Genomic DNA, 11729 nt, shown 5'->3' on the forward strand with positions numbered 1-11729 from the left:
ATGTTAATTTACATTTGCCTTCTGCAAGTAAACGTGCTAGAAGCATTGCAGCCTTTCTCACTAAAGGCTCATTTGCCAGCTAATCAACTGTCTGATGAACTGTGTTTGCACTGTTTTAGATCCCATAATAAGAAAGATAAGACTAAATATTCTGTGTAATTCATAACGCATTTGGCACTTCCAGTTTTGGGTTACTGTATTCCTAAAACTGATCAACATCCTGGTAGTTTATAACAAAATTTGTTACACTGGACTATTTGAATAATACACTCTAACAGTCTGAGTATGAGTTGTTGATAGTAACTTGGTTTTGTCTACAGTCAGATAAAGCAACCTAAATATTTGGGTCTGGGATCCAGCAGAGAAGACCAGTCAGAAAGCTAGGAAGTCAAAAGACAAACTGATTTTAAGATGGGACTTGGGAAAGGGCCAGAGGCAGGGCTGAACACAGGTACCTTGTAGCATGGGCTACCTGAGCTGAAATGGGCCCCTGGGCAAGAGCTATGATTGAAGGCCATTCAGAGCCCAGCGGTACCTCTAGGGTCCTGACATTGTCCTTCCTGCATTTATCTTTCAGGAAGATTTGGTTGTTGGTCTGTTGTTCCTTGGAACCTCTTTTTTTTGGCTAAAGATGGGTGCAATATTCACCTTTTTCCAGCCCTCAGGAATTTCTTCAGATCACAAAATTTTTTCAGATTGGCCCCTGATGAAGACCGTGGTGAGTCAGGCTGTCCCCTTGAAGTCCACTTAGGTTTATGGTGAAGCAGATACTCATCTGCAGCCCAGGAAGGACCCCACACTGGATCAGCGGGATGCCCAAAGGATAATGTGATTCCATAGGAAGACCATGCAGTAACAGACTCTGAGCAGGCCCTGTGAACCCATGGAGAGAGAAGCCCACATTGGAGCATGTTTGCTGGCAGGACTTGTGACCATTCAGGCGACCCAGGCTGGAGTAGCTTTTTCCATCCTGTGGAAGAGACCCATGCTGGAACAGTTCACGAATAACTGCAGCTTGTGGAAGGACTCACACTGGAGAAGTTCATGAAGGACTGTATCCTTTGTAGAAGGGGAAGAGTGTGAGGAGTCATCCTCCTGTGGAGGAAAAGAGCAGCAGAGACAATGTGTCATTAATAGACTGCAACCCTCATTCCCTATTCCCCTGTACTGCTCCTGTGGAGGAAGGAGAGAATTTGGAAGTAAAGTTAAGCCTGGGAAGAGGGAAGGACTGGGGAGAAGGTGTTTTAAAATGTAGTTTTATTTCTTATTATCATTTTCTTTTTGATTTGCAATTTATTTTGCAAAAAAACCTCAATTTATTTTGCAGGGTCAATGTGGTTTTGCCCATGATAGCAATTGCTGAGTGATCTCTCCTTATGCTTTTCTTGATCCAACAGCCATTTGTCATAATTTTTTACCCCTTTTTAAGTGAGTAAAGAAGTGATAGAGCTGCTTGGTGGGCACCTGGTGTTCAGTCAGAGTCAACTCACCACACCACCCATGGGATACAGTCCTTCAAGCACTCTTCCAAAATGTGTCCCTCCCACAGGGTGCAGTTCTTCAAGAACTGTGGAGAGAGGTAAGATAGAATGGACCTATGGGCTGTGGGATGTGCCTGCAGAATGCCGTGGCAGCACAGAGAGGCTTGTCTCTGCCTGACCTTGGGGGGAGGAACTGCCACATGGCAGAGCCCTGCAGAGAGGAGCCTGCCAGGAGCTGCCGGACGGGTGGGCAGCGTGTGATCACTCCCATATAAAGACATTAAGAAAGTGTGCGACTGACATGGCAATGTGTGATAGGTCACTTAGTGAAAAATACCATATAAGGAAATACTGGGTCTTGAAGGAATATATAAAACCAGTTCGTTTCTCTCAATAAATGTCTCAGTATCCCTGCCGTCCTGAGTCCATGCCTTGGTCGTTACAAAGACCAAGCATGGGTCCTACATGGGTCAAAATTTGCTCCTACGTAGCCTCCTCTCCATGGGCTGCAGGTTCCTTCAGAGCATATCCACCTACTTCAGCATGGGCTGCCGGTGAATCTCTGCTCCACCATTAACCTCCGTGGACTGGAAGGGCACAACTGCCTCATCATGGTCTTCACCATGGACTGCAGGGAACTATCTGTTCTGGCACCTGGACCACCTCCTCCACCTCCTTCTTCCCTGACCTCGGGGTCTGCAGAGTTGTTGCTCTCATATTCTCACTCCTCTCTCCCAGCGGCTGTTGTGTATTTTTACTCTTTCTTTAACATAGTACCACTAAGGTGCTACAAATATCATTGTTTGGTTTGGCTTTGGCTGTCTTGGAGCTGGCTAGAACTGGGGTCTGTGTGACATGGGGGCAGCTAGTGCTTCTAGTGCTTTCTTAGAAAAGCCATCTCTGCAGTCCTTCTCCCTACCAAAGCCTTGCTACATAAACCAAACACATCCTTGCTTCCTACACTTCTGTTGAATTCTTACTGGGCTGTGGTCATGTCTCCTTTTTAGGTCCATTTAAAAATTCTGCTTAAGATGCCAGCAAATCTGATAGGGAAGATGATCTTGCCCTGTTTTTTTGTGTGGTCCCTGTCATGTCTTCCTCAAAAGTGGTCCCATGCAAGTGACATCCACTGGATGTCCAGGTGTTCACCCATCTGTAAGTTTCCTTCTTACAGGAGCCTCTTGTCCCACTAGCAGGATTAAGGATGACATCACCTGGACCCACAAGCTGTTACCCTAGTTCCCTGAGCCCTAATTAAATCCTTATCCATTCAAGAAAGCAATGACACTCCAAAGACTGGATACAACATTTCAAATTTAACCAACCAACCAATCAGCGTCCCAAAACTGTTAATCTGGTCAGCAGATGGATGTCCTAAGCTCCACCAGTCTCCAAATTCAAACATACATGCCTTTCTCTTGTTCCTGACATATGGATAGGGTTCAGCTGGCCTAGGTACCTTCTCAGAGGGAACTTGTTCATTTCTGCTGCCACAGCTTTCTGAAGAAAGCCTTTTGCAGATTTCTGTGAGGGCAATAGGCATCTATAGACAAAGAAAAACACCACAGGCTGCCATAAATAACAATGTTGGGAGTCTTTGTTGTCTGCCCATTTGACTGAAACCTCTATCTCTTCCTCCTCTGAATTCTAAGAACAAACTTCCAGTCTGTTATTCTTCCTCCCTGATGCCAGACAAAATCACTGGACATAATCCTAAATGGTTTTTTGTTGTTCAGTTTCTTCTTTCCTCAAAAGCTCTTTACTGTGCAAATACCTGGGTGTTCTGGTTTTGGCTGAGGTAATGTTAATTTTCTTCACAGCGGATGGTACGGGGCTGTGTTTTGGATTTGTGCACAGGGTTGATATTATAAGAGAAGTTTTTATTATTCAAATGTGCAACAAATCCTGAGAGCTTATTAAACTTCAGTTATGCAACCTGGTTAATTTTATATTGTATGCTTTCATAAATAAAATGTATAGTCAAGCCTTTACAAGAAGAAATTTAAAAATATGTTGATAGGAAGTTCCTATATTCAAATCTGTGCCTCCAGTCTTCTAAAACTTTCTCAGTAACATTTTAAGTAGCACTCATGAATGATTACACAGAGACAAAAAGATAAATAAAATAAAAGTAATTTGGCAGTCTCTTTAATTTCAATCCTTTTAAATGAAAAATTTGCTTTACCTAGAAAACATACAGCATAGTCACAGCTGAATTTTATTCTATTGGAAGTATTCTTTTGGGTTTGTTTGGATTTTCAGAAGTGATAAATATGTTTACTTGTTCTAATATCCATTGTGAGATCATGAAATTCCTACATTTATCAAGAAATGAAAACCAGACAACTGTCAATATGTCTTTGTGCTCTTACAGGTTAATTCATATGAAAGCATTATTGATACGATGCTGAAGAATTCACAAGTTTACAATATTGGTGTGGGTTTTTTTCCCAAAAGGAATAGAATAAAGAAGAAATGAGTGAATGAGACAAATATGTTTGTTATTCTCCTTTTTTTCACCCATTCATTTGGTATGTTGGTAAATAAAGCTTTTGAAAACAGTGTTATCTCTGTTTAGTCTTTATTTTCAGCTTATTTTTTCTGTATGTCAGCTGCAGAGTAGAAACAATTTTCAAAGGGTTATATGCTGTATTTTGGTTTTGGAAACTTTTCCATAAAGATCATGGTCTAATATGTTCAATTTGCAGTAAGGTATACGAGTATCCACATCACCTAAAGAGTCTCACTGTGAACCTAAATGGCCTTTGTGGACAACAGCAAAAAAAAAAAAAATTAACTGAAAATGAAGCATCTGTGCTCATTCTTCCACTGGGAGCTGGAATTATTTGCTTGAGGGAAAATAAGGCTTTATCTCCCTCCCTTTACCTTTTGGGGCTGTTCTATATCTAAAGTACTTAAACTCGGTCTCTCTATTTAGAGACTATAGTCCAGAGAAGACAATGAAGGATAAGAATACAGCTAGCCCTTCTCTTTTTACACTTTTGTGACCATCCAAATGAATGTAAGAAGTGCTGACAGTTTCAGAAGTAGGGACAAAATCCTCTATATCACACCAGAAAGTAACTTTATTTTTTTTCTTACAGAGGAGAAAGTTCACACAAGGAAATCACACTCTCTGCAACACTTACCTCTTTTTTGAGACAATATTCCAGAGTCTGGGGAGCCCTTAAACTCATACCTTTTATAATGCCTTTCAATTAAACAACACATATACTAGTCATCCCCTTATATCTATCAACTGTGTGCATGTGACACACACCAAATCAAAATACTCATCTCCCTTACTTGTGACAGCCATGCTTCATCAAGTTTTTGTGCTTTCTCTAATTCCTCTTTTAACATATCCTATTTTTTGGTTGTTTAGACAGAGACACTCAGAAGCCTATACATCTCTAGAGTTACCAGCAGAAAAAAACCCATAACAACATAGTATATTAATGTATTTTTAAGATGAATGTGTTACAGTTACAGAACTGTTATCTCACCTCTTAACAATTCCATTCTCACCTGATCACAGGATACAGACAAACCTGTGGCTGTGAAGTTTGTCATGTATCAACCTCTGGATATTTGCGACACCTTACAGCTTAAAGATCCCTTTTTCCTTTGGGAAGTAAAAATTATCTTTTTTGTCTGTAGCTTTCTTGAACTTTTTTCTTTATTCCATACTGGAAGTTTCTCTGCAATGCAGTTTTTGAAAGTAAATCCTTATCACTATCCCGGTCTCTGTGCCGGAGCGCGAGGTGCTGCGATCTTCCAAGAGCGTCTCATTAGCAAAGCCACTCAGCAGGATCAGCCACACACACATGAATGCATGCACATATGAATGGGTAGCTTCAGTATTATGGGTCGACAGCAAAGAGGCAGGAAGGGTCCCTGTGTGAGTTTCCACGGCAGCTCTTTAATGCATCTGCACCATGAAAGTTTCCAGAGGCGAAGACACAGACCAATGGAAGGTCCAGGTTTAAGTACGGGAGTGGAGGGAGCATCAGAGACCAATGATCTGAGGGCACAGGGGTGGTACAAAGGTAGGACTAGGGAATGGGAGCCACTGGGGAAGCTCTGGGGGAGTGGTGAGGGGCAAAGGCCAATGGGGGGGAACCTGGAGTGGAGAACTTTCTAGGACATGAAACATTTAAGGTAGTGATTTACCAAAATATGAATATTGATCTAATATCGATATCCCACTGAGACGGACAAAAACTCTCTAACAGTTTAGAGTTAGAAAGTGCATGTTTTATTTGGCGCCAGGCACTGCATGGGATAGCTCCCTAAGACACAGGGCCCCGATACAAGCAAACGCAAAGCTTTTTATTTACAAAAATTATGAATATCCAAAATACAAATGCATATTCATAACATTAACACCTCCCATTCTCTGCTTTGTATGGAAATGAGCTTAAATGTCATTAAGCATGCATAGTGTGTGTTCTGAATTGAGTCGGTGGTCTTGAATTGGGTCAGCGGTCCCAAAAAAGATGAAGTAACTCATCTTCCTCATTTTGACCTTTTTGCTTCTCTGAACTTTAACAATCCTAATTACTTTAGTGACCTGTAAGTTTCTTCTTGCATGACTTTTGGACGGATTCCCGCAAAGGGAGGAAATTGGTAATTGTCCTTGTTCCCTACACCAACTTATCAATGTTTCTATTCCTCATTCTAAGCACAGCTAAGCAAACATGCAAATGACAGATCATCAGTTATTTAGTAATCAGTTGCTAACATCTAAAAACCCATTTCAGGCCCAGCTCTCCTAACTATTTTAATTAACTCTAGCTGGGCCCAAATTCCTTCCTGTTCTCACTAATCTCAACACAGCTAGCCTATAACTAAAATCTTTACGTTTCTTCTAAATCTATGTTTCAGTAGCAAGGGAGTGGAGGGGCCACAAGCAAACCAAGGGAGCAGAACTGGGGTATATTAACATAGGAGGGCAAAGCATTCTGGGGGAAGCATTTCTGGTCACCCTAACCTAGGGAGGATTCTCTGGTAGCAGGGACTGGCTCACCAGCAGACTCTCTTTGGTCCTTGTAACATAAGCTCATCAGCCTCTACAAATCCTGTCTTTTTGGACACAATTCAGTTGAATCTTTTCTCATGAATTCTGAGTTTCAGGTGTACCTATGGGCATAAATTGGATACTTTACAAGAAATGTTCAATTTTCAATGTTAATTTTCAGCATCTCAGTATTAAAAAAGCTTGGGAGGACGGGGGAAAAATTAAGCAAATTTTCTTAGTATTCTTTACTAGTGATCTTTTGTCTTATGGCCGTGTGCATGGGTATTTTGTCTTTATTATACATATAGATGTAGATTTTCTTAAGCTAACTTCCCTTCTCCATAGCTGCAGAAACAGTGCTGAATCTTTAAGCAATCTCTGAGGATGCAATTTCATTTTCTGGCTCCTTTTCCCAATCTCATCTCTTTCCCCCAGCTATTAACAACAGAGTTATTAGGGGATTAAAAAAAAAAAAAAGGCAAAAAGAAAACCCTAAATATTTTAATACTCAGTAATAAAAAATTCTTAGTTAAAAAAAAGGCATTCTTCTGAGTTTTAAGTTTTAAAATTACTATTTTTCTTGCATTTTTAAATACAATCAAATATTCAGCCCCCAAATTTAGCAACATACAGGTTTTCTGTATTTTTTACAGATTTTCTTTCCTTCTAGTGTAAGAGCTTTGTAGTGACTTGGGCACTGGAGATAGAGCTTGAAAAATTTGAACATAGGAGCAAAAGCAATATTGTCAAGTTCCCTCAAATAGTGGTATAGATCCTATTTTCAAAAGATCCAAATGCTTCAACTTCCTTTGAGTATGGCTCAAAATTTAACTCTGTACCACACTCACTGATGTATATGTTAGCTATCTCAATCTTTTGTTAAGTGGTTTCATCAAATGTACTGGGTAAGATTTAAAATCATACTTTCTTCTGGAGAAAACAGTAATTTTCTTAGAAAGTTTAGTAACACAATTCATAAAACCCTATGGAACTCTGTGCTAAATACTGTGAATACTTTTGTGACATGATATATTAAAACTCACACAGTTTGAGCCATAGAGTGATACCCTTTGCCTCATAAAGGTCATGAATAAACTAATTGTTGCTATTACATGAAGCCAAGAAAGCCACATTTATTTGTCTTCTAAGATTTGGTTAATTAAAAAAATACATAAGTGAATAAATATGAGTTGTAGTTGTACCTCCCTTCTGATACATTTATTTATTATTTTAAAGGCTTTAAAATTATTCAAAGTGTTGTTTCTTTTCATTAAAATAATACTATTTTATTCTGCTATAAACATTCTCAACCAAAGGATACTGGGTCACACCATGAGGAGCTTCACTTCAGCAGTAAGTGTGTAAGTGTGTATCTCAGTTCTCATGCAACTAATGTTAACTGAAGTTCTCTGTACAGGCAAGCATTTGGAGAGTGGGAGATCATTTTAGTACATTCATCTGAGTGTCACAGGACATCTTTCAAAAATTAAAATGGACTATCTGCCTGCTACCACCAGCACAGGTCAAAATAAAGGTTACATGGGGACTTGCAGAAGAAAATCACTTGATTTTTGTATTTTCCAGTGAGAAATTCAATATCAAGAGAACAATACCAGTGCTGTCACTAAGTCATACCTTGGGTTGCTTTGTTCACTCATGTGACTACAATTCTTATTAAATATGTAAATGACTTCATATGTATAAGAAAGCTTGTTCAATAGCATGTGAATGTCTTGTAGAGTACTTTGGAGATACTTTGGTTTAATGTTCTGCTGTCTTGAATTTACATTTAATTATTTTGAAAAAAGTAGAAGAATATACCCTGAAGGCCATTAACTGAGCTTTTACTTATAGGGCTTGAGAGATCTTTCAGATAAATTGCTTCATACCTTTCAAGAAAATGCTTAAGCTACAAATTTCCATTCAGTCAAAACAGAACTATCTTATACTATTCTTCCCACGACACCTCCATGGAATCATAAAATCATAGCACAATGGAATATCATGAGTTGAAAGGGACCCACTAGCATCATCTAAGTCCAACTCCTGGCCCTGCCCAGGACACCCCTAAGAATTGCACCACATGCCTAAATACATTGTCCAAACACTTCTTGAACTCTGTCAGGCTTGGTGCTGTGACCACTTCCGTGGTGGGCCTGTTCCAATGCCCAGCCACCCTCTGGGTGACGAACCTTTTTCTAAAATCCAACCTAAACCTCCCCTGACACAACTTCAGGCCTTGCCCTCAGGTTCTGTCAGTGACTGCCACAGATGTCAGTGCCTATCCCTTCTCTTCCCTCCATGAGAAAATTGTACACCGCTACGTCTTCCCTCAAGTCTCCAGGCTGAATGAGCCAAGTGGCCTCAGCCGCTCCTCATATGGCTTCCCCTCCAGACCTTCATTGCCCTCATTCGGATGACCTCGAATAGTTTAATATCTTTCTTACATTGTGGTGCCCAAAACTGCACACAGGACTCGAGGTGAGGCCGCCCCAGCGCAGAGCAGAGCAGGACAATCCCCTCCATTGCCCAGCTGGCGATGCTGTGCCTGATGCTTCCCAGGACACGCTTGATCCCCTGGCTCCTAGGGTACTGCTGACTCATATTTGACTTGCCATTGACCGGAATCCCCAGGTCCCTTTCTGTGGCACTGCTTTCCAGCATCTCATTCCCCAGTCTGTCCGTACATCCAGGGTTGCACCATCACAGGTGCAGAATCCAGCATTCATTTCCCTTGCTGAACTTCATATGATTGGTGATTGCCCTGCCCTCTGATTTGTCAAAGTCTTTCTTGCAAGGCCTTTCCACCTTTAAGGGAGCACATGGCTACTCCCTATTTAGTATCATTGGTAAACTTAGTATACTTTCGAATCCTGTGTCCAGATCATTGATGAACAGGTTGAAGAAAACTGGTTCTAAGATGGTGCCTTGCAGGACCCTTTCTTGAACATAAAGGGCCTCCTCTTGAAGAAAAAAGCTATAATTCTCTTTATGAAACCTCAGCTCTGAGCCTTTCCTGATCAAAAGAGGCAAACTAAGACAAACTGTTAGATGTATTCCACCTGTGATGTAAATCATGTCCTAAGCACTGAGCAGATATCATCAAATTTAATTAGGGTCTTACTCAGTAGATAGGCTGGCAAATTGAAAAGGTGGAAGTGTAGCGCTTGAGCAAGCAGGCTACCCTGCTTCTGAGAGATCAAAACGTAGTTTTCTTTCTGTAGCCCATTAATCCTGACAGTAGAAGGTGAAGGGGCAAGAAGAGGATGTAGAAAAACTTCTGATTACAGAACGTTAATCCTCACTTTCCTTTTGCATGTTTAAAGAATGCATTTTCTTCATTGTGTGATTAAGTAGGTGACACCAAACAGAGAATAATGTGTAATTTCATTTAACAGCAAAAATCCAGATTTTTGTAGCACAACAGATTGTATTTATCTCTATAGTCTAATTAAAAAGTTAAACATTAGCATTTTGTTGCTACCTCAACCACAAAATTATGCAGCTTGAAAAACAATAGTTAAGGGATATCCTAGTGGTTGATATTTCCAAGCGTGACATGAAGCATATGCTCACAGGATTGCAGTCCCCTTGAACCATCATTGTCTGCAGTATGAGCACATACAGAAAGATATCTATATATTCTGTTATGCTTGATAATCCTTGTATGCAGTAAACTGTTGGTAAAATACAGATTTGTCAAGAACTATGTTGACAACTTAGAAAGTTCCGTTCAGTGTGGAGTATTTTTTATTGCTGCCAAGTCCTATGTAGGAGCTTCAAGTTTCTTCTCTGTAACCGCTCCCCTTTAACAAAGACAATATTTTTATAAGTTTCCTTTTAATTTTTTTCTCCAATATCTTGCTGTTTATATATGAACAGGCATATTGTGCTGAGAGAAATTTTACTTTTACAGAGTATATTTTTATGATTAATTTTCTATATTTTGCTGTGATGAGATTTCCTGGTCATGCAGATTACATCAAATCTTAATTAATTTTACATTTCAAGAGCAATATAGTAAAGGACAAATAAAGTGAACTGGTTTTGAAAGTCAAGGATGTAGAATGCCTCAGAATTGTCATAATGCATTGCCCAGCTCACCCAATGGCCCAATCAGAGAGATGCAGAAAATTCTGAAACACACAAGGAATAACTTGTCCGATGGAAAAAATTATTTCTATCTACTGTCAGCTTTTCATTAATTTATATCCTAGAGCTTATGGACTTACTTTAATCTAAAAATATTTTATCCTCTACTACATAATTATGAATTTTCTTACATTCTGTATAGAGTTCCTGTATATAACAATACTCCTCTAGATGCCAGTATTATCATGTGGCAATGAATTAAATTAGTCAATTATGTGTCAAGTAAAATAATTTTATTTTTTTTAGTTTTAAATATCCTGCCCTTGACTTTCATTGATTGTTTGGAATCCCAGTTTACCACGTCAGCAATATTTTTATACCATGTGACATACACATAACAGCCTTTTCCTGGTGTATCATCTTAAAATATGACCCTAACTTTTTTTTTCTTTTTGGCCTACACTCTAGTAGAGCTCTTGGTGACTACTATTAGTATCAGTGTTGTGGTCCTACTATTAAAAGGCAAAGAAGAAGGCCTTGAAGAGTCCAAAGTAGCTACAAGTCTGACAAATATAGGCAAGGGAAATAATAATAATAATATCTATCTCATTTTTCATTATCAAGTTGGGTGGCAGATAAGTTGTAGAAATGATAAATCAAGGTTTTAAAAGGTTTTTTTTGTTTTTTCTGCTCCACTTAAATGTAGATTTGTCTTGTTTTTTCTTATGATTCTAACTGAACAAGAGTAGTTTCACCTTCAATCAAATAACCTCTTTTTCTGAGACATTCTGAAATTCAAAGGTCATGTACCTTGAGGTTCTGTGTCCAAACAAGGTCTACCTTTAGATGAAGGCAGAACATAATTATGAAAGGATTTTAGAGTACAATAGACTTTCTGCAGAGGCTGGTAGCCTAGCTCCAATTCATTCTCTTATCTCTACTTCCCTGCTGTTTAAATAGCATGACAACAATGGAATTAGGGTTGAGATTTATGGAGTAGAAGTTTCCTATAGGAGATGAATCCAAGTTTCTTTATGATTGCTATCTTATTTTAGGATGCTACATAAAATTCTTGGAACAGAGATAAACTTGAATGCCAACACCTTTTTTTCTTTTTTAAACAGACAAATACAATT

This window comes from Corvus hawaiiensis, chromosome 3 (assembly GCF_020740725.1).
Source record: "Corvus hawaiiensis isolate bCorHaw1 chromosome 3, bCorHaw1.pri.cur, whole genome shotgun sequence".
Lineage (NCBI taxonomy): Eukaryota > Metazoa > Chordata > Aves > Passeriformes > Corvidae > Corvus > Corvus hawaiiensis.